This window comes from Thermobia domestica, chromosome 17 (assembly GCF_964235325.1).
Source record: "Thermobia domestica chromosome 17, izTheDome1.hap1.1, whole genome shotgun sequence".
NCBI lineage: Eukaryota > Metazoa > Arthropoda > Insecta > Zygentoma > Lepismatidae > Thermobia > Thermobia domestica.
The window spans coordinates 11,855,944-11,879,878 of NC_137470.1; the positions used below are offsets into that span (position 1 = coordinate 11,855,944).

At 36.8% G+C, this 23,935-nt stretch overlaps 1 protein-coding gene across 1 annotated transcript in view; it reads left to right on the plus strand.

Annotated features, from left to right (window-relative positions):
* The first annotated feature begins 224 nt into the window (after positions 1 to 224).
* The window catches only part of elgi (E3 ubiquitin-protein ligase NRDP1 elgi), a 93,769-nt gene continuing 70,058 nt past the window's right edge, over positions 225 to 23,935 (plus strand). The window contains exon 1 of the mRNA XM_081743736.1: positions 225 to 428. The gene's annotated coding sequence lies outside the window, so the exon portion shown is untranslated. The remainder of the gene's footprint in view (positions 429 to 23,935) is intronic.

Consider the following 23,935-nt stretch of genomic DNA (forward strand, 5'->3'; position numbering starts at 1 on the left):
TCAAATTCTTTACGGTTTGTACTTTCTGATATCCATTGATGAGTAGATTTACTCTTTTATATACATATAATAATATTTCCATTAAGGCTAATGAAAAGTAATTAATTAAAATTACACTATTTTCTACGCGTGTTTGATTCTAAGAGCTTCAGTCTCTTTCAATTTCTTTCGCACAGTCAATTTCCGAGTATTACCGACTATGCACGAAGGTCATTTTAAGACGATAGTGTTTTTTTTCTTATACCAAAGGAAGGAAGAAGAGTGCCGTGGTGCTTTGAAGCGAGCTTGATATGCGAAAACATAAAATTTATGTTGGAATTGTTTAAACAAAGTTACATAGTTTACTAATTGACATTAAATGAAGAGTTTAGTTATGTTAATTTAAAATTTATGATCTAGTGTGAAAGTTGCATCGTTTTTTGAACCAAGTGAGTTTGTTTATTTTTTTGACATCCAATATGGTTAGGGTTTTTAGAATTATTTTTATCACGTGTGAACAAATAATGTGTTTATATGATATGTTGTGTGAAAGTTAGTAACATTTTAATTGTGTTGTGTATTATTGTACAGTTTATTAATTATGATAACCTTCTGGAGACAATCAGTATTTTTGACTAAGATGCAACAAGTATGTGTCTTGTCACCATTGCATCTTTTGTTTCTTTACGCGAATTATGATTTAACGTATCGCAGTATTAATTTATAATAAGGGATCATTATACTTATATATCATGGGTGTTACGAGTATATTCACTCTTCTTTACCCACATGCAGAACAAGGTTATTTAAGTGATTATTTTTCCAATTTTAGTGTATGTAGTTCAAACGTTATCTGTGACAACATATTTAGGTCGGAAGTACTGAATAACTTTGCAAGGGCACCGTCAAGTTTAATTGAATTACTGGTTTTAATTGCCGTACTTTTACCGTTTGAAACTTGAGGTGTTGTGATATAGATAAAATAGAGGAAGCACATTGGTGAGATACTGTCAAGCTTAATACAATGTAAGAATCTTCCCTTGTACTTGGTATTGTCGAACTTGTTTTCACAAAGATATTCCGAAGCTATTTTGCAAACCTTGTGTCCGTTAACCAGTGTGTCATTTTCAGTACAAAGGAACTTTGCACAGAATGCAATAACAATGTGTTGTTCAAGATTTCGAATAGTTACAGGTAAAGTACGGTACCTCACAAGCAGAGGGTAATATCCAAGATTACATACCTCTAACAAAAGAACAAAGTCTAAATAGCATGGGTAATTTGAGCCTTTTTTTTTTTATGTAATCAGCATTTTCGCTGTATCGCTTGATCACTTTGAAGATAAAAAAAAATACCAAAATGTACTGCATTTGGTTAGATTAGATTACGTTGAGTTACAAGTCAGTTAACTTCAAAACGGAGGCGTGGAACTTCTACAATTTGTAAAAGATAATCCCTATCGGATATCTGACAGAAAAACTACATTGCAAAAAACAAAGACCAGCTTGTGCTACATAAATACTAAGAGCACATACTATCTAACCGAGTGAGGGCAGGGTGAAGTTGGTGAGGCCGCGCGGGGCTGCCTCCTAAGACAGCAGTCGCATCAGCGACGGTGGGTGTGTTCAGAGGCGAGGGTATTAAAATGACGTTGGCTTTTGGCAATTATACGATTTTCAGTAGCAGTTGCCATGATTTCATACTAGTAACGCTCCACTTGTAAGCATAAAATACAACTACTGTGCAGTGCCTTTTCGATAAATAGTCTCTTCCACCTCACATGCTGTGCCGCTTACATAAAAAGTACCAAGAACAACAATCATCATCTTAACTTCAAGTATTCCCCTCTTCTGACTTTCACTTAAGCTTCATCAGAAACCAAAATAAATTACCCAGTTCACTCGGTAAATTTCCTAAAATTGGTCCGGCAATACAGCACTTAACCCATTTATTGTACCTTCTACAATGTGTTATAGTATTATACGCGGAAACACTGCCACAATTTGCTTAGTACAAAACCTTATATACGTTTCCATAATGGCTCTATATTTTAACTGAAAATGACAGCACATGACATACACCATCGGGTTCCAGATCCCTGTACTCTTCTACTTCCTTTGCTTGCTATCACTTAGTTCAGTTCCTGTAATTTGCGGTTTGTCACAATACAAGTTATTTCACTCAAGTAAATCTGAAAAGTTGCTAATCGAGCAAATTGGGCTAATAGTTTACAGCGGCTATTTTAGCATACGTGGAAATCCCATCTTTGTGTTATATGTATTTTCGGTACATTATTATGTAAAAGTGATAATATGGCAAATGTTGGTGACCAACAATGTACCAAGCTACCACTTCCCACTATATAACAAGGGGTAACGTTTTACTTTCAATGGGACAGTGACTGGAATCGATTCTTATATGTCCAGTCACTTGCTGGAACTGTTTGCCCTTGGTGCGAAATCTGTTGTGAGATGAATTGCTGGTAGTTCCTATTTTTCCGCGAGGTGTCTCTCCTTAATGTACAGTCATATGGTAGTTTGTTGCTGTGATGTCAGCTGTTCCTAGTTCCATGTAGTCGCTATGTGTCAGTGTGTTAGGTTTATGCACTGGTTGTCAAATTCATGGAGGCGCGTGTTTCAATTTGTGTTTAATGCCGACTGTAGAGTTAGTACCTGAGATTGAAAAAAAAACATTTAAGGGATTTTATGCTAAGAGTTTGAATTCTGTTTTAAATAAGTTTGTATTATATTCAGACATTAATTGTTGCCACTTTCCGGCATTGTGTGGTTTGATTGGTTTAGAGAAAACTTCTGATGGTTGTGGTCGAGGGCCCATGGCATTTGGACGCGGCCGTTGGGCGCAAAACCTTTTATCCAAATAGGTTTACTTACCTACATATGTTATAATGTATTTCATAACTAGAACCCAAATGCTTAAGCACTGGAAATTTCGAAGGACTTCCGCAAATAATTTTGCAGAAACTAAAAATAACGTCCCGAACACAGCGAAGTTTCTGCATACCAGTTGAAAAGAAATGGGAAGAAACCGTAGGAAACTATTGCCTGACCGGTTTTCGTTAATGTTTACTTATTTTAAAGATGACTATATATTCATACTGCCCTATGCACTTGATTTTTTTGAGTCAGACATTATTAAATTTATCTTAAAATGTGTACGATACTGTACATATTTTCATTTTCTATAATAAATTACTAAAATACGTGGTACAAAACATAAGAAATGTTTATTGAGTACAGGCCTGTCACACCAAGAGGTCAGAAGAAATGAATAAAAGCGGTTTTTGGAATAAAGATGGTATTTTTAATGATATGGGTGATTCAGGAAGTATTTATTGAATGCTTTTTTGTTATTTGATCTGCCCATTAGGCCGGATAGTTGATACTCTATTGTATTAATAACAAGTTATTTCAGATTTCTTAAAACTTATAGGCGCTAGCTATACATTGAAATAGGAAGAACAGGCAAATAAAATTTACTGTAGGCAGTCTGTGACACCCCAAAACAATTTTATGTCCTTTATAATATATCTAACGTAAAGGAACGATACGATTGGGCGTCAAAAGAAGAACAGCATTATTTCCAATAAGGATATGAAATCTGTGGCACAGTTCTCAATGACCAGTCAAGAACGAACAACCATATCTGGACTGCTTTGTGCCCAAATGTCTCGCGCCTAAACGCCTGTGCCCAAATGGCCGCGCCCGAACGTCCTGCTACGGTGGTCGAAGTCTGAAGCTATTTCCGACGTATTGCGAGAGTGGATGTTTGGCAAAAGTGCACTGTGAGCAGAAGATTCATAGGAACCGATTCCTCAGAATAGTTCAAGGATCAGTTCCCAAGAACGATTCCGTTAATCGGAGCGATCAAGGAATAAATTCGGGACAAGTTTGGGAGACCACCTAATGAGCAATCGTAATCCAAGTTTGCGCCAGTAGTGCACCCACAAAATGTAAATTTAATACACTCAGGTACATCACAACAGAGACGACTAGGTTGCAATTGCTAAGTAAATGATCTCTCGTACTCACCCTCTGCAATTACTACGAACAATGGCAACGTCCTCGAGAACTGATGCCTAATCTGTTCCGGGTAATGAATTTAGATGGAACGGTGACTTTATCACTTTTCTTGGATCAGAAAACAGTGTATATATATATACAGAGTGAATCAAAAGTCTTGACACGGTAGAATAACTCGAGAACTGAACTGCGGATCGAAAAACTAAAAAACACGTGTTTAGTAATATTAAAAAAACTATCTGATGAAACCAAACTCGACCCTCTATACACACCCCCTGGGGGCTGGGGTAGGGTCAACTTTAAAATTTCAAATGGAAACTCCAATTTTTGATTGCAGATTTGGATTCTACGGCCCAAACTATGTAAAGTTTCATCAACACTTTTCCGTCAATACATAAAATAGCGCAGTAATCGGGGAAAATAAATGGCCCCTAAATACTTCCATTTTGTTCGTGAGCTTGGTAGTATTTCCGACCTCTGTTCTCGTTCAGTGTCACTGGTTGACTTTTCTGTTCCTTCTCGTCACTGGATAGAAGCACACTATACACGGACAGAAGACACAGAGAAAGGCACACCTTCTTCATTCGGGCAGTATCAGTGTTCCACACCAGAAAATTCAAAAGCAGCGAGTAGAGGCCAAAAAATAAAACAATTAAAAGTAAAAGGAAAATTAAAGAAAAGTATAGCTATTGAAGTATCTGCATATTGCACTATGGTGTTTTTTGACTTCTGTGTCTAAGATGAAAATGTATTGATATAACTGTTTTCTAATCGCTAAAATATGACAATCATTAGGGTCGATTGTACCATTCTCTGATCAGGATAAATTATCGGAATGATCCAACCTTGTCGCGGTAGTAGATCTCATCTTACACAAAATAACACATGACCTTGCGACCAGTGTTATCTTATCTGACGATTAAAAGATATCAGGACAGTGTAGAATTGGCCCTATAACGTGTAACTGTTCGAATGGTGTGAAATTATCAAAAATAGCCTGTAACTGTCAACCTAATTTATGTTTGAAATAACGGGTGAACCAAAAGTCTGGCCACGGCGGGGTAACTGGAAAAATACACTTCTGATCCAAAAAGCGCAAAAAAAAAAAAAAAAAAAAAAAGTATTTAATATGTTTCAAGAAGCTATCCGATGATATCAAACGCAACACTCTACCCCCACTTTCTGGAAAGGAGCGGGGGGCATTGATTTTTTAAATAGAAACTACAATGTTTCATTGAAGATTCGGAGACTACATCCCAAATAATGTAAGGTATAATCAAGACTTTTTCGTCGATGTGTGATATCGCGCTGTAATCGGCGAAATTAGATGCTCCCCTCTTCTTTCATGAGCTTGATATTAGCTCTGACCATCTGTAAACGGTGCAGTATTTTGAGAAATACGAGTCGGATCAACAAAGTTATTCAATGGTACCGAACACGATCCTGCACCCTACCGCTAGGTGGGGTTAATGAAACATTTGGAATGGGAGCTTTTATTTCTTATTGCAGAGTCGGATTCTGCGCAAAAACCTTTATATGATTTAGTCGAAACGTCGCTGTGTGACGTGGCGCTGTAATGGCGAAATCAGGAGAACTTCCTATATATACTTTAATTAGCTTCAATGCTGTGGACATGGCGAAATAAGTATACATGTGATCAAAAAACAAAAGAAAATGTGTGACTATTGGGTTTGTTAGGGTGTTTATCGTTCCTTTTCCGCAGTGGGACGCGGGAGAGTGGACCTACAGTTGAAAGTGGTATCCGAACCTCTATTAGGTTTAGGAACCGAGACGTTCCCCATGAACAATTGCCGACGATCGTCCGACCGTCGTCGGTTATTGGGTGGCAGCAGCGAAAAGGGTGAGCTAGTGCTGTTTCAAAGGCGGCTGCCTATTTATCGGCTTGACGGCGGACACCGTGACGGCCCAGCAGTGGCACGACGTCATCCCGAAGCGACGGCATCATGAAGATTTTCGCCATCGTTTCGCCTGACTTATGCGAGTAGTGTCACGAGACTGCTCGCGGTCTGGCATAGTTTCAGATGGGTGAAATTATTTGTTTTCTTCTTCTTTCTCTTCTTCTTCTTATTATTATAGTATATTATTATCTGCTAGTAGTAGTAGTAATAGGAATTGTAGCATTAGTTGTAGTAGTAGTACTATTAGCAGTAGTAGTGGTAGTAGTAGTAGTTGAATTTCAGTTTAGCGTCCCTTTCAGCAGCGAGGCTATATGAGACGTGGACCTACTGATTAACGTGGAATCCGAACCACATGAGCTCCCTCCGGGAGGTAGTAGTAGTAGTCTGTAAAGGGTAGTAGTCTGTAGTAGTATTTTTTATTTTTATTTTTAATCCTTTCATCCTTTAATTTTTAAATGTCTATAATGTGTCATCAACAAATTGATCATGTTGGACCCTGGACGAGATTTGATTCTGTCGTTCCAAAATAATTTCAACACTAAAGAAGTGACCACTAAAGAGCATTGTGTGAACACCGTGCACATTTTAATACGTACGTATGGTACCACCTTAATTTCGTGGCATGCAGGCCTCTTAAGCACGTTGATCGAAGTTTCGTTCGGGATAGACATGACGAAGGTTATAGGCGTAACCTGTAATTTCGGCATTATAGTGGAGCATTTGTACAAGAAGTGATACCTGTGTGTGAGTGATACCTCTTCTCACATGCAATGTATGGATGTGTGAATTATAACACGTTTAGTGACACATGACATGGGACTGCAACATTGGGATGGCATTGCTTGTTCGTTCATTCACATATTAAAGCGACGTTCACCTGAACGATTCGTTTATAAGTGAAATGTCTTTAACGGTGACGGATCTGTTGGTAACGATTCTCGGGCTAACAGCAAAATGTCTTTCTTTTTCACCCCAAATAGTTAATTTACTTACGCCGATTTTAGCGCCATATTATGCATCGACGAAAAGTGTTGATGAAACCTTACATAGTTTGGGCCGTAGAATCCAAATCTGCAATCAAAAATTGGAGTTTCCATTTGAAATTTCAAAGTTGACCCCACCCCAGCCCCCACGGGGTGGGTCTAGAGGGTCGAGTTTGGTTTCATCAGATAGTTTTTTTAATATTACTAAACACCAAGGTGTTTTTTTTTTTTTTTTTTTTTTTCGATTCGAATTTCTCGAGTTATTCCACCGTGTCCAGCCTTTTGATTCACTCTCTCTATATATAATATATATATAAACCATCCAAACCAGCAATAAATAGTAAAAAGTACTGTAGATCTAACGTCAAAATAAAAAGAATTTCTGCAAGAAAATAAAATAACACTCATTGCTAATTATAAATCAATGCAGCATGACGAATAAACATGAAATACATCTCACCAAGAGAGCAACCAAAAGCAAACCTTCTCTTCCACAAGAAAGGACCGAAATGAAGCATCAAACTATTAGAACGATAAGTCAAATTTCCCTTTAAATGCAACCACACATTCTTGACAGACTGCATACGTGTACCACTCTCCAGTTCTTCTTGATGTTAATCAATCCACAAAAAGTCGCAAAGCGATAACAGTTGATTTCGCTATCACACACATGCAGGGTTGGCTAAAACAATGGTTTTTATTGAAAAAGCCAAAAAACAGGTTTTTTGGTTTAAACCAGTTTTTTTTTTTTTTTTTTTTTTTTGTTTAAATAATTTACTCTATGTATTTATATTAGATATGGACAGAAATTAGTTTGTTTTGCCTTGGTGTTATGGACAGAAATTAGTTTGTTTTGCCTTGGTGTTATTATGCAACAACAAGGTTATGCTGGAAGGGGTCACATAAGCTTAAAGCGGAATCCAAACCGCTTCTCAGCTTCATCCAAGAAAAGTTATCCATTTCGACACGAAACCGGGACTAATTGGCCACAAATGCGATTGCCGACTCACTCACGAAGGACTCCTGGTAAAAATACGTTGTACTGATCTTTACATAGGCCTAGTTGTTAACATAATTGTCAGGAGTCATTTCAGAAGGACAAAAAGATAATCAGTTACACAAGTTAAAACATTATACAATTGCGCATATATAAATTGGGAAACTCCCGCCTTAGCCATTGGGAAAATCCTGTTATTACTTTAAATGCATTTGTATATGAAATTTTAAGGTCAACGTATCACAATCACTACGCTAAAACTGAGGTATTAAATTACATACTTGGTATGTAGATATCATTCAATAAAATTAAAACCAAGTCAAATCCAAGCTGATGTTGGAGCTCTCTCGTGGCTAAGCGGTTAGCGTAAGCGTCTTTGGCGTGGGAGACCCGGTTTCGATTCCTAGCGGGAGCTCATGTGGTTCGGATTCCACGTTAATCAGTAGGTCCACGTCTCATATAGCCTCGCTGCTGAACGGGACGCTAAACTAAAAATCAACTCAACCCAAGCTGATGTTGGAAGCTGCGTAGGCAGTTGATAAATTTTGCCAATTTCTATCAATATATTTAAGCAACGTTGGCTTCTTTATAAAACAAAAGGCATTCAGGCAAGTAGAAATATATAATTTGGTTTCGTTTCGTATGTTTAGGTTTAACATTCGTATGAAATACCAAGGTTTTCACGGAAAAGATTTTCGTTTCAAGGGACACCTCGAATCGCTACTTGGTTTACACTTGAAAGATGGGTTGTGGTTGGACCGAGAATTAAACACGGGACCTCTTGATTAAAAGGTGAAAAGTACATAAACGTAATGCAGATGGTTTCATATGTGGAGACGTCACCATGAAGTTCACACGATTTAAAGCATTTTTCGTTTTTTTTTTTTTTTTTTTTTGTTTGGTTTAAACCAATTGGTTTTTTTGAAAAAAACTAACAAAAAAAAAGAAAAAACCCAGCTGGTTTAAACCAGTCAACCCTGCACACATGTTTGAAAAAAGAAATCTGTAACAGAAAACTAACTCCCGCACAACATCAGAGGAGATCGAAACCAATAACAGCACACTTGGTCAATACAACACCAAAGCTACGTCATCCATGTTCAACTTCTATCATACAAACATAGAGCGTCAATCAAAAGTATACAACACCCAGTCAGCTCACCACAGGACACAATTTCAGTGCAACCTAAAACTAAAACTACAAAATGACATTATCAACAGCAGAAGCAAAAGCACTGATTCCGTACCTGTTACTTACAAATACCTTTGATTCTATTCCTCCAATTCCACATCCTGTCACAGAATCACTTGTTCTGCTCTAAGTGCACTCCTACGATTAGCTTTGCTTGTTTAACAGGAATTGTCAATCGGCATTTAGTGTCAACTCAAGGTTCAGAAGACCTAATTTTACATTTTTCATGGTATTTGTGGCGTTGTAAATTTCCTGATGGTTTGTCACTTGAGGAACGATAGTATCAATTTTTACGCCACGCTAGTTCTCTATATCGTTAGCGGTGAGAGATTTTTTTAATTGCTATTATTTTTATTTTGATTTGTTTTGCATTTGTTCATTTTTTTAAAATTACGAAATGTGTTTTTTTTTTGATAGGGTTTATTTTATCTAACTATTTTTAGGGGGTTTGGTTGCGTCAGCCCCCTATGTATTTTCTACATATTTACAGTTTTTTTAATTTTTTTTTTTTTTTTTTTAGCTTGAGAATTAAATGTCGCATTAAAAATGTATAAGGTTTATGTGTGGTTGCTTTTTAATGCACATTTTGGAGAAGTTGTGAATTACGGTTGTTTAACAAAAGATTTATCTGGACCGGTTTCCGGAGCAGTTTGGGAAGCAGTTACCAAAGATGTTTCTATTCTTCGGAGTAGTCTGTGATTGTGTTCCTCGTAATAGATTGTCTGTTTCGTGAGACTGATTCCTAAATTGCTCCGGGAACCGGGTCACGTGAATTGGTTGCAATCACTGTCCTAGTCAAAGTAAAAGCTTGCCCAACAAGGAATTACGAATACAGAGAGTACAGTGATATGGAATCTTCACACATGCAGAAATTGTGATGATAACGTTAAAAGTAATTCTTCGTTAATGCACATGCCCACTTCGTTGACATGCCTACTCCCACGGAGGCGCTAGTGCACGGATCCCTATCTTCGCCCTCCGTGTGCGTGGGTTTCCTCGGGGTTCTCCCGTTTCCTCCCACTTTCTTCATTTCATTCATTACTCATCACCGTCTCCTTTAGCATAACCGGCATAATCGTGGACGTAAAACTCAAAGATTTCATTTCATTTCAATTTGCTTAATATGTTTCGAATGAAAGCCTGTCACTGGATCTATGAAATTAAAGGAATGCTTCACTGTAAAGTTCCCGAATCTTACCTGATTCAACCTGTCATAAAACTTCACTACGAATGGTTGTACCAGGCTTAACCGTGTTGCTTAAGAATTGATATCAGAACTTCAGTTGAACGATTGTACACTAAACTAATGAATAGTTTAACCCTGATCCTACCTGGATTCCCTCGAACTTAGATTCGTCTGTCTGGAGCTCTTTCGTGGCTGAGCGGTTAGCGTAGCGCGCTTTGCGTTGTAGACCCGGGTTCGATTCCCGGCGGGAGTTCGTGTGGTTCGGATTCCACGTTAATCAGTATTTTCCATCTCATATAGCCTCGCTGCTGAAAAGGATGGTAAACTCAAAATCAGCTCATTAGATTCATCTTTCCATTGACCACCTAGCTAAGTAGAGGAATGTTAGCAGCTGCAAACGCAAACTTCATTGCAGAAGCTAAACCAATCAACACAAGATTCTGCCGAGATATCAGAAGTCTAGCTAGCACTATTGAGAGTTGGACAACTGTTTAAGCACCAGTAAGCCATTAGCCATATCACCGCAAAATAATTGAGCTATGCTTTATGAGAGAAAGTACCTTTGAAAATGGAACCTGAAAACTCTCATAATTTTTTCCTCCTTGAATTTCCAATGGTACCCATCTTCTGGCAACGAAATCCATTCCTTTCTTATAAGAATATTGCTTCCTTGCCAAGCGATTTGTACAATTTCCCTACTCGAAGAACTCTACGATACTGAACTTAGAAGTTCAGGGTATCATTTTCAGTTCCTCCTGGTGTTATTTCTATTATCTTATTACTCCATTAACTCGCAGCTATCAGAAATTGGTAAACGCATTAAGAGTTCCGCCTACCATGAACACCACAGTGCTTCTCATTCGCAAATATTCTGCTGTTATTACATCATTTTGCTTAACGTATTGGTAAGGTCATTGTGTAACCATGCTCACATAACTGAAGTAATTATCGCAATTACACTTGAAACATTAACGAAAGGTAATCAATGCGTTTTATTACCTTTTATTCCGAATTAATTTACCGGTTTAAATATTCACGCATATACAGAAATTTCTCACCAAAGATACCTTCCGCTACATGCGCGCCTATATATCCAATATAATATAAACAATCAACACGGCGTCCGCCCGTCCGTCAAATACTATTACGCAAGATTTCAGAAGAAAATTTATATTACTTGCAGATAAGTTAGTGCCTCTGTTACCGAACATAGTTAATCGAGAATAGTCTTGATGAAAATAAAACAAGCAATGCACTTGTATCTACTCGCGAAGTACCACATCAGCATCATTGTACATTTCCCAAATTGGAATACCGCTGATGGAATGAAGGAACTATATCGAGAAACTCTTTTAAGAAGTGATTCCTCACATCAAAATAAAAGAAAAAGTTCATATAGACCTGTGTTGAAAGGTGCATAGTTTTAGAGCTAGAGCTGTCCAAAAACGCGAGGAAGTTAAATTTGTACACCCGCTATTTCGAGAAACCGTGGAGTGGCACTCCATATCAGAGTAAAGGAAGTCACGCATGCACAGTCCAGAATTTCATATTTCATCAATTTTCAATGGATGTGCAGGATGTAATTGTCAGATGTGCTCTCAACAGAGTTTGATTTTGGCAGAGTGTAGCGCGTAACTATTATCGTCACATCCTTTGCACATGTAGAAAACTTCAGTACATTTCCTATGCATATAAATTGTAGTCAGTTCTACACCTATAGTATTAATATTTCCATAGCGAGCGAGAGTCACGGGCGTTTCTGGCGGGAGGGACAGGGGGATGCGTGCCCCCAAATATTTTGAGTACGAGATAAATGGACTAATGCTGAAAGTATTTAGATCTATATAGAATAAGTAAAAACATAGGCAGAACAAATTAAAGTTATATCTGTTCTTCAACATTAGGTTAATGTGATTAGAATGTCTGCCTGACGTGTTACTTTCAAAGAAGGATTTTTTTTTTTTTTTTTTTTTTTTTTTTAAGTTACACTTCTTGGTTAGTTAAAGTAGTCTCGGCAACAGGCACACATTTTTTTCATTGCTTAACCAGCAACAATTGGTTTCCATGACAAAAGGAGACTGGAGAAGGGAAGGAAAGGATGTATAGAAAGTATATCGTCGAATTATGAAGGGAAATATACAATAGAGGTGAAGGTGATAAGAAGTTTAAAAGATAGAGAAACTTGAATACTATATATGACAGTAAATTTCATGCGAATACTGTAGAAAGGCAGCAAGGGACAACTACTATTACAATGTAGATACTAAAGATAGAAATGAGTGTTTAATGAGCGAATTGAGTTTGAGAAAAATGGAAAGAATACATTGAGGAGCCGGATGACAGCAAGAATAAACTGTACATTTTAGACATTAAAACGGAAAACGAAGTAAACGAGGATGGTTCATTGGACAAGTTCAAAAACATACAGCGAAATTGAGAACTAAAAGGTTGATAATATACCGTTTGAGTTTATTAAGAATACAGAAGAAGAATGAAAATAAACAATTCAAGTGTCATCGTAAGACTTCTTTTAGAGAGTTAAGATTTTGTTAGCTAAATAATCGAAATATATGACGACTATAAAACTACACTGCTGCAAATGCGTTTAAGAACACTAAGTAGGAATTCACCGGTATTAATGTCAAGGTGAAATAATTACCTAAGAACCATCTATCTATTAAAATGCAACAGTCTATCTATTAAAAGAGCCTGAGCTCCAACCTATAACTTTGGCTTTCAAATCTTTCATTTACGGTTATGTGTGATTTCACGTTTAACAGAGACAAACATTTTAAGTATTTGTACTTTAAATAGTCTAAATTAGTTAACTATATCTTTTTCATAAAGTTTGTGCTATAAAATTATTGTTCTCAGCCTTTGTATTTTAATAAGCCTTCTCTAAAATCAATGCATGTGAATTGTGTTTCCATCTTCCGAGTTCTTTTAAACTATGTATATATGTTTGTGTTTAATCCTTTCGACAATGAGATCTCGGAAACTACAGGCTCTAGAAAGATGACGTTTTCACTGATCGATTGGAAATTTTGCGTAGATTGTCCAGTTCTAATTGATTTTTTTTAAAAAAAAACATGGCCATTATTTCTTTATTACATTTTTTTAGGGTACACTGGAAGCATTGAAATTAAAAAAAAAAAGCTAAAGCATCATATCCTATGCGTTATACATTCCAACACCACAATGTTGTATGTTAGAGTTGTATATGTCTCAGGCGTTTGTTCCATGGCCAAATAATAGTGAAAAAGGAAGGATAACCATTTCTCGAGTCTTAAGATAAATCTTTATTTTTTGAGTGTTTTGCCCAATGAACCATATATAACTGACATTATAATTAATTGTATATGTAATGCATTTGCTTATTAAATACTGCATGCAAGAAGAAAGAAAACACTGGTCATACATGAATTAGAAACTGCAACCGAAAGTAGGCTCAAATCTTGCAAATGGTGCGAGATATTGAGAAAAAAATAATCGAAAAAATCTCCCCTTTATGATACCCCTTGCCGATTTTTTTTAATCAAGACGTCTTTCACTTGTGTCTGTAAAGAGACATGTACATATGTTGTGAGTAACGAGGAGATTTATGCTCGTATGCGAATGATGCACTGTGTAAAGAGCGCAGGTTCAGCTAGTATTATATACTAGCAGCGTTCACCCCGCTTCGCTGCGGTCACCCCGGAACGCAATAAACTTTGTTACTTAGATAATTTTTACTTTTTCGCTTTCAAGTGATATGATAAAAACCATAGAAGATTGCAGTAAATCTTAACATTATATCGCCTGTCATTTATGTTAACCCGCCCCGCTTCGCTGCGGTCATCCCGGTGCTGGCATATTGTAAAAGTGTCTGTAAAAATAAGCAAATCAATTAAAAAATTTTAAACAGAAGATTCAAGCTATTTTCCGCTGTATATCGCCTGTCATTTATGTTAACCCGCCGAGTGACACGGTCATGCGGGTTGCATATAAATACGTTTATTTTTACCTATGATGAACTAATAACAAAGGATTTGTACGTTATGGACACTTGAATGGTCAATTATCTCAAGACACTGGTAATTAAAAATTAAAGTGATATGATAAAAACCATCTAGGGTCCAAATCCTAATAACCCCCCAAAAATGAAAGAAATTGGTTCAGCCGTATTAGCGTGATGAGCGGACAAAGGATTTTGTACGTTCTCTTTTATATATATAGATAAACTTCTTTTTTTCCCGGCAAGTAGTCTACCATTGATGGATGGAAGTTATTATGAATTGTGTTGCTAAAAGTAGAAAGATCAAATGCCATTATTAAAGTAGATTCCAGTTTACTGATAATTTTGATGTAACTTTAGTTGGGGTCTACTAACATTCTAATCGTCCCTACCCCCAATTTTAACATGCCAGAGACACACATGGCTTGAGTTCAGTTAGCGAATTTGACTATCCCCATCATTGAATAATTGTTCCATAGATGATGTTTTACTGTTAAAACTAGCAAATAAAGCCCATAGCTTAATATATTGATTTTTTTATTAATTACGGTGATGTTCCGCATTTTTCACCACTCCATAAACGTGAGCATATGACCCTGCATTCCAACATGGCGTCCAAACTGTACGCTTCTCAGTTTTTCTCTCCCCGTCTGAAAAAGTGTTATGATTGTGTTTTTAACTATTCTGATAGATGGATGGTTCAGGGTTTATAGCATCCCTTTCAGAACTGAGCCTAGACCTACAGCTTAAGAGTCTTCATCCCGGTGAAATTAAAATACCGCGAATTTTACAGTAATTATGTGATATCTTCAAATAGATAAAAGATAATCGAAATGTGGAACAAGAGCGCCCTGGACAATATTATTTTACATAAGAAACCGTTATCACGACTCACTTATCTGCTTTCGATTTCAAGCCATTTTGAAAATCGGCATTTATTTTCGCGTTTCTAAACAGCTGAAAACGGAAAGCCACTAGGTGACTTGTGATAACGGTACCTCACGTAAAATAATATTGTGTAGGGCGCTCTTGTTCCGTATTTCAATTATCTTTTATCTATTTGAAGATATCACATAATTACTGTAAAATTAGCGGCATTTTAATTTCGCCGGGATGAAGACTCTTAACATGGAATACGAAATATATGAGCTCCCATCGGGAATCGGACCTTGATCTTCCTCACTGAAGTCGCGTACGCTGTTGCCATGGGGTTGCCAATTCTGGAAAATAAAATTACCGGCATCTCTCAAAATTCCCTATGATATAGGTCTAAGTGTGAAGTATCTGTTCGGACCCATCTGTGGGAAGGAAATGTACTATCATGGATAAAAATGCACCTGTACTCTGCATATCGTTAGTATATTCTCTAATAAACTTAAATGATATATTATGATAAAAATGAGAGATTGAAGTTGGTATTGATCGTTTTATTGTATTTATCAGTAACTGCTACTTCTTAAAAATTATCGAAACAGATGAACAAAATAATTCTTGCGTAACAATTTTGGATTTAAAAAATAAAATTTATTCTTTAAACTTATACTTCAACTACAGAAAATTGCTTTAAGAAGTCCCAAGGAAGGAAGTTGGAAGTTTACGGAAAGTTGTCATATGCAGCACCAAGGGACGTAGAACTATAGAATGCATAAACATTATACTAACGAAATGCCTACGAGTTATTTGCCAACAATCGATAGACAATTTAAATTTATCGCTATATTTATTCCGCACAATTATGGCACATTATTGTTGAAAGCTTCTGTCTCTATTGTTGAAAACAATGTTTCACAATAAAATATAATTGTTATCAATGTGCTTATATATCTATATCTATCTATCTATCATATATATAATACAGACTGTTCCATAATTCGTGTAATTTTCTAAAGCACTGGCAGAAGATGAAGTTTTCACACTATTAATGTGAAATTTGGCATTCTTATTGGAAAATGTCTGAATTTTTCAAATTTCAAAAGTAAGTAAGACAAATTCACTGTTAAACCCTACTTTTGGGGGCGTAAACACAAAAGTTCATTTTCCTTATGGGAGATTCAATGTTAAATTTTGCAAGCAGTTTTCTCCAATAACTATTGCTAAGGGTTTTGGTACAAATGAGTGTTATTTGATACAAAATGCAATGACACTCATCCGCAATGCTAGTGGAATCGTCTCAAACATTATTTTGGGTAAGGTTCCCCCTTTGGGGGGCAAAGGGGCTTTTAAAATGATGGGTGGAGTGTTAGCAAAATCCCAAATTTTATTTTAGGAACGCTAGTAAGCGTAAGATTAATCACAAATGCCGCACAAGTATTATTCTGATGCTCCTTGCATGTACCAGTAACTTATATGGGGCTGGAATCCCCCCATTTAAAAATCACATTAAAAATTCAGCGTAGTTATTTTTTGCACGGACATAGGGGGGAAAACTATTTTGTTTTTGTCAATTAATGTGAAATTTGTTGTTATTAAAGTAGAAAGGTAAGATTTTGAAATGCGGAATGTTATTTTGGTAACGCCCCACCTAAGGAGGGCACAGGAGGGCGTGGCATAAGATGGTGGATCTTTATAAAAATTCCAAATTTTGTTGTGGAAATGACAATGAGCGTCAGATTAATCATAAATACCACAGAATTTATATTCTGATACTCCTTGCATGTACCAGTGACTGATATGGGGCTGTAGCCCTTCTACAAAAATCACATAAAAATGACCATAAATATCCTTAGCAGGGACATACGGAAATACATTTTTTTTTTTTTTTTGGTAAATTAATGTGAAATTTTGTGTCATTGTAGTAAAAAGATATGTGTTTTGAAATCTGGAATGTTAGTTTGGTAACGCACTGCCTTAGGGGGGCTAAGGGGGCGTAGTACAAGCATTTGCAAGTTTATAAAAATTTCACATTTTATTTTGGAAATGCCAATGAGTGTTAGATTAATCACAAATGTCGCTTAATTAATTTCCGACGCTCCTTGCATGTTTTAGTGATTGATATGGGGCTACAACCTTTTCCAAACATCACAAAAAATTACCATTATTTTTTTTAGCAGGGATATGCTGGAAGAAACTTTTTTATTCGCCACGTAATGTGAAATTTAGCTTTATTCTAGTAAAAAGGTGCATGTTTTTCAATTCTGTAAAGTTATTTTGGTAACAGGGGTCAAAGGTGCGGAGGGTAATTTGGTGATTCTGAAGAGTACAGGGGTGGGGCATTAAAGTTCCAAGTTTCATTTTGGGTGTGCCAGAGAGCGTAAAATTATTTTCATGACGTACAGACTTAATCATCCAATGCTATTTATATGTAGCAGTGAGTGATATGGGGCTACAGCCCCCTTTGAAAAAGCGATAGAAATTCATGATGAATGTCCTTACGCAATGACCTGCTGGCAGAAGCTAAATATTTTGCATAATTAATGTGAAATTTGGCATTATTCTCGAAAAATGTTTGTTTAGAAATAAAAGCTGAAGCGACAATAGGATATTACTCATGTATGGATCTATTTTAGGGAGGCGAACTCAAAATTTCATTAATTTAATTGGAGTGTTAATGTGAAATGTGGGAAGTAGTTTTCTCTAATTATTGTTTTGGTTGGAAAATTAACCATTTTGATTGGAAAACACAACATTTCTCCCTTTGTTCCTCCTCTTGCACCTATGATTGAAACAAAGCCGGCAAGAAAAGTTCAAACTTATCTTTTTTAACTATGAGCGCCAACATAATCGGAAAGATCATAAGATTAATGCCCAGAAGCTATTTACATGTGCCAGTGGCCTTTTTGGGGCTTCAATTCCCCCTACCCAGTTCCAAAATCACTTTAAAAAAACACACCGCCTTCTCTTATTATCTCCTATGCTTCTTTTGGCCCATTCAGATGCAGGCTCTTTTATTTTCTTACATGCTCTTCTTTGGCCTATTCAGAATGCAGGCTAAGAGACGTGTTGTTTAAGAAGCATTGAAACACTAAACTACCATGTCCTTATCATACGTTGGTGTCCTACTCGAAATTGATTTCAAACAATGTCAACAACCCTTTGTTTTGTAAAACACCCTCTAATTCTTGGCTTTTCTTATCGCAATACACCAATGATTTACGACTTACCTGTTGACAGTTCAATAAGAGTTGATGTCTGTAATCAATACCTGGGTTAGATCGATTTTTTCGGAAATGCACATTACATAGACGTGAATGTAGAAGGTAGACTGGCTTAATCGTTTGTGATTTGCTGGTCGTTTCCACTACAATTTAAGAGTACATTCATACTGTGGTGTTTTTCGATCATGCAATCTTTAACTCGGGGCCGCGGTGGCTCAGTGGTAGAGCGTTCACCTCTGTGCTAGGGGTCCCGGGTTCGATCTCAGCCCCGTGAAGTGATTTTGTGGTGGACAAACACCGTGTGCGTGGGTTTTTTCGGGGTTCTCCCGTTTTCTCCCACTTTCTTCATTCCACCATTTTCATTCATTACTCATCATCACCGTCTCCTTTAGCCTAACCGGCATAACCGTGGGACGTAAAACTCAAAGATTTCATTTCATTTTTTCATGCAATCTTTAACTCAGGATCAGCATGCTAATATAATTGAGTGGTACATTTTATCAGGAAAATCTCCAAAAGCAACAAGATTCCGTATAGTTAAAGAACTCGGACTAAAAGTGCGCGACGTGCAAACTGACCGTTTGTACAAACAGTTCCGCAGCAATTGTTTTCACACTGTCCATCTTGCATCTAGAAAAGTGCAAGTTTCCAAGCGTATCTACAAAAGAAACAAAAAGACTTGTGTTCTTATCTGTTACATTTCACCGCGGAAATCCCTTGCTCGTCGAAGTTTAGGTTTAAATATTAAGAAAACTACGGTACAAAGAATTTCAAAAAGCTTGAAGATAAAATCATGCAAGACCCGAATGGTTTCTGATTTGAATGCAAGTGATGATTGTGATCGTGTTTATTTCTGGATCTGGTTCACTAAGAAGTTAAATGAAAACCCTATGTGCTTTCTTCAAGTGATGTTTTCTGACGAAACCAAATTCTTCTTAAATGGTTCAGTGTCCTCATCACATGCAAGATATTGGTCATCGATACAGCCGAACGTGAGATCAGAAGTGTGAATAGACAAACGAGGAATACTGGTTTGGTGTGGCATAACTGCTACTGAGGTGATAGGGCCTTTCTTTTTGATGAAAATGTGACAACAGCATCATACCAAAAACTACTAAGAGGGGAGATATTTGCCGAACTTGATCGTTTAAATTTAGGTCAAAGTGATGAATTATTGTTCATGCAAGATGCAAGATGGGGCACCACAGCATTGCTCAAGTACGGCTATAAATCTGTTGAGAAAGAAATTTGGGGAACGACTTATTTCTATGGGTCAAGTGCCGAATGGCCATCGAGAAGTACAGATCTTACACCATACAATTTTTTCTTTGGAGATTCCTAAATCAAATTGTCTATCAAAAATCATGTAACAATGTAGATAACTTGAAACAGAGAATTCTTCAGAGTGTAGAGATGATTACTTCAGGTATGTTGAAGAAGGTGTTCACAATGGCTTTAGTAAATTGCATTAATTTATGACTTGCTCGTTCAAGAGGCCATGCTGAATAAAAGTAAGTTGATTTTGTCTGTCTTACATTAGGTTAATGATATTTTTGAAACTTAAAGCTAGACTAGACTTTTCATTTTTAAAATCTTAGTTTTCATTAAGATTTTTTTTTTTTCTGTAGTTCCTGCGAGTGCGACGTTTTTTCTGCCGTTTTTGTTCTGTTTCAAACTGGTTTTTGCTTAAGTGTGCAGAAAATACGTAAGAATCCTAATTCATTTAAAAAAGGCAAAATTCTTTGACTGTATTCCAGTTACCCCCATAACAACAAAGCTGTTACACTGACAGAAGATATTCATTTACAATAGATTTGAAATTTTTAAAAAATCAAAATATTTTCCTGCAATAATGACAAATTACATATTAATTATAAGATATATCTACCTTCTCGTACATCCGCGCTATGGATATTTATCGTGAATTGTGCTGTGATTTTTGTAAGAGGGTCTGTTTCCTCATATCAATCACTGGAGGATGCAAGGAGCACCGGGACACGAATTATGTGACATTTGTGATTAACACTCATTGGCATTTTCAGAATAAAATTTGGATATTATTTAATAAAGATCCACCATCTTATCCTTTGCCCCAGTGCCCGCCCCAAGGCCGTGCGTTAATAAACTAACATTCCAAATTTGAAAAACTTATACCTTTTACTACGATAGCGCCAAATTTCACATTGCTTGATTAAAAAAAGTAGCTTCTTCCGGTATGTCGCTGCTAGGGATACTTACTGTGAATATTTATGATTTTTAGGAGGGGGCAGCTCCATATCAGGCACTGCCACATGCAAGGAGCATCGGAGCATTAATTCTGTGACTTTTGTGATTAATCTGACCTCACTGGCATTTCCAGAACAAAATTTGGAATTTTTGTAAAGATCCACCATCATATGCTACGCCCTCTGTACCCCTCCCCCCCTAAGGTAGTGTGTTTCCAAACTAACATTCCAGATTTCAGAACACATACATTTTTACTATAATTACATCAACTTTCATATTAATTGATCAAAAAATGTATTTCCATATGTCCCTGCTAAGGATATTTATGGCCATTTTTATATGGTTTTTGAAGAGGGGCTACAGCCCCATATCAGTCACTAGCACATGCAAGGAGCATCGGAATATAAATTCTGTGGTATTTGTGATTAATCTGACGCTCATTGTCATTTCCACAACAAAATTTGGAATTTTTATAAAGATACGCCATCTTATGATACGCCCTACTGTGCCCCCCTTAGATGGGGCGTTACCAAAATAACATTCCGCATTTCAAAATCTTACCTTTCTACTTTAATAACAACACATTTCACATTAACTGACAAAAATAAATATTTTTTCCCCGTATGTCCGTGCAAAAAATAATTACGCTGAATTTTTAATGTGACTTTTGGATAGGACGACTATAGCCCTATATAAGCTACTGGCACATGCAAGGCGCATCAGAATAATACTTGTGCGGCATTTGTGATTAATCTTACGCTTACTGGCGTTGCTAAAATAAAATTTGGGATTTTGGTAACACTCCATCCACCACTTTTTACGCCCCTTTGCCCCCCAAAGGGGGAGCCTTACCCAAAATAATGTTTGAGACGATTCCACTAGCATTGCGGATGAGTGTCATTGCATTTTGTATCAAATAACACTCATTTGTACCAAAACCCTTAGCAATAGTTATTGGAGAAAACTGCTTGCAAAATTTAACATTGAATCTCCCATAAGGAAAATGAATTTTTGTGTTTACGCCCCTAAAAATGGGGTTAAACAGTGAATTTGTCTTACTTACTTTTGAAATTTGAAAAATTCAGACATTTTCCATAAGAGTGCCAAATTTCACATTAATAGTGTGAAAACTTCATCTTCTGCTAGTGCTCTAGAAAATTACACGAATTACGGAACAGTATATATATATATATATATATATATATATATATATATATATATATAATATCGGGTGTTGCAAAGTAAGTGTTACAACTCTTGGGAGGTGACTCCTGCCACTGAGACAAGAAAAAAAAGTTATCTTGAACTTTCGACTATCGGACATAGTTTCGGATCTACAACGTGACGAATGTGTGGGAAAATGACTTTCGGACGCCAATAGTTCGGAAACTATCCAACATAAAGAGGGCGGGTAAAAAATTCACTGAAGAAGTCATACCTGCTGTATTGAATTTTAAATGTTTCACAATCCTACCATGCATGCGCAAGGGATTCCCCAAAGGAACGTAGGGAGTCCCGGATAATCTGCCAAATGAAAATTGGTATAAATGGGTATGAATTGATAGAGTTTCTACCAGGTAACAATAATTCGTTTCTATTAAGTCGATAACTGGAACAAATACAAAATGGCGGACACCTTCATGACCGTTGTGTGTGGTTGCATAATCGCCAGGTACGGATGCTGGCCAACAGTGACGTTCTGAGTATTAAGTGTAGCGAATTTGTACTTAAATGCTCTAGAAAGACTTCTGGAGTGTCGGTAGAGCACAACAGATGAAGCAGGGTGATTCATATGTGTGGAAACACTTAACGAAAAATGCCCAGAAATGCACTCATATTCAGTAAACGTATGTTCAAAGCGTCGGAAATGTAGGGATTAGCGTCAAGAACATGAAAGCCATTGCCTATTCACCAATGATATTCCCTCAAAGCGATGCAATATGATCTGCACGGTTGCATACCAATAAGGATGCAACAACTGAGGCAAAGTTGAAATTGTTCAAGAGGACTCACTAAGAAACCGATATATATCGCTTAATGTATAACACAACGATAATTTTGTTTTTGTAAAGGCACTGTTGAAGAATTTCGATGTTTCATTCTGGATTACAGATTTGATTTCAAAATACTTGTCATAAATGGGCTGGTAAGAAAGTACCGGTCACCGCCCTTAATCAAAATAACAGCAATATTTCGGGTCAGGCCAGTGAAATACCAGCTAGTTGGCAACCCTAGCTAACCATATAGCCACGAGGGGTTTTCCCTGTGTATGTCAGGTATCACTTTCTTCATTTCTACCGCCTTCATCCCCATTCAACAGAAGCTGGGTAGCTTTAATGCTTTGCATAACGCGGATGTCATTACAGTAGAGCCCCGATTATCGGACGTAATGTGAACCTGACTAACCTCGGATAATACAGACGTCCTGCAAAGTGAAGGGCAGTACGTACAGTATAATAATTACATAGGCCTATATTAGTTAATGTACAGCAGTTAAATTTTATTAAAATTGAAATGTAAAACAATAGAACACAGAAAATGAAATACAAGTAAAAAGGTACAGTACAGTATTTTGTGGATCAAGAGATCTAATATTTTTCAGGCAAAAAATTTCTTGTAGGCCTTATTTCACGAGAACTACATATAGTGTAGCCGAACCCAAAGTATCACTTAACTCAGTATGATGTGCTTATTCCGTAAAAAATACGAAAACTCAATTTAGGGGCCATTCAAAAATTTTGTTGCCCCTGATCCAAAAAAATCCAATATATTTCAATCAATCATTTCTTTTTATACGTCTTATATCTGGAAAACTACATATAGTGTGGCCATTCCCAAACTATTACTTAACTCAGTATGATGTGCTTATTTCTTTTCTTTCTTTAAAAAAAAAAAAACTATTTAGGGAGGGCCAAAAATTTTTGGGCCCCTGGCCTACTGTCTAATTATTGGCCAAGATCGCAACCTTTTGATCCATTTTTTTGGATAATTCCTAAAATTCTTGTTCAAAATTACAACATAAAATAGTCCTGAAGTTTCGAAGATGAATGTTGACAGCAGTACACGTGGTTTGGACTGTTCCCTGACTACGCTCGTAAGTGTGAAGGTTCATAAGGGTAAAATAGTATGCAAAGAATGACCAGATTTCACGAATACGACAGCAAGAGCGGCTCGATAGCCGTATGTGTTAGAGCTTTGTGCTAGTGATTCCAGGGTCGGACGTTTGAACTTTTCCAATTCCTTTAAATTGTCTTTTTTTTTTTTTTTTTTTCGATCTTTGTTAATTTGTACCTGTTGTCTCCTCTCCTCGGCTTCTGTTCGTACG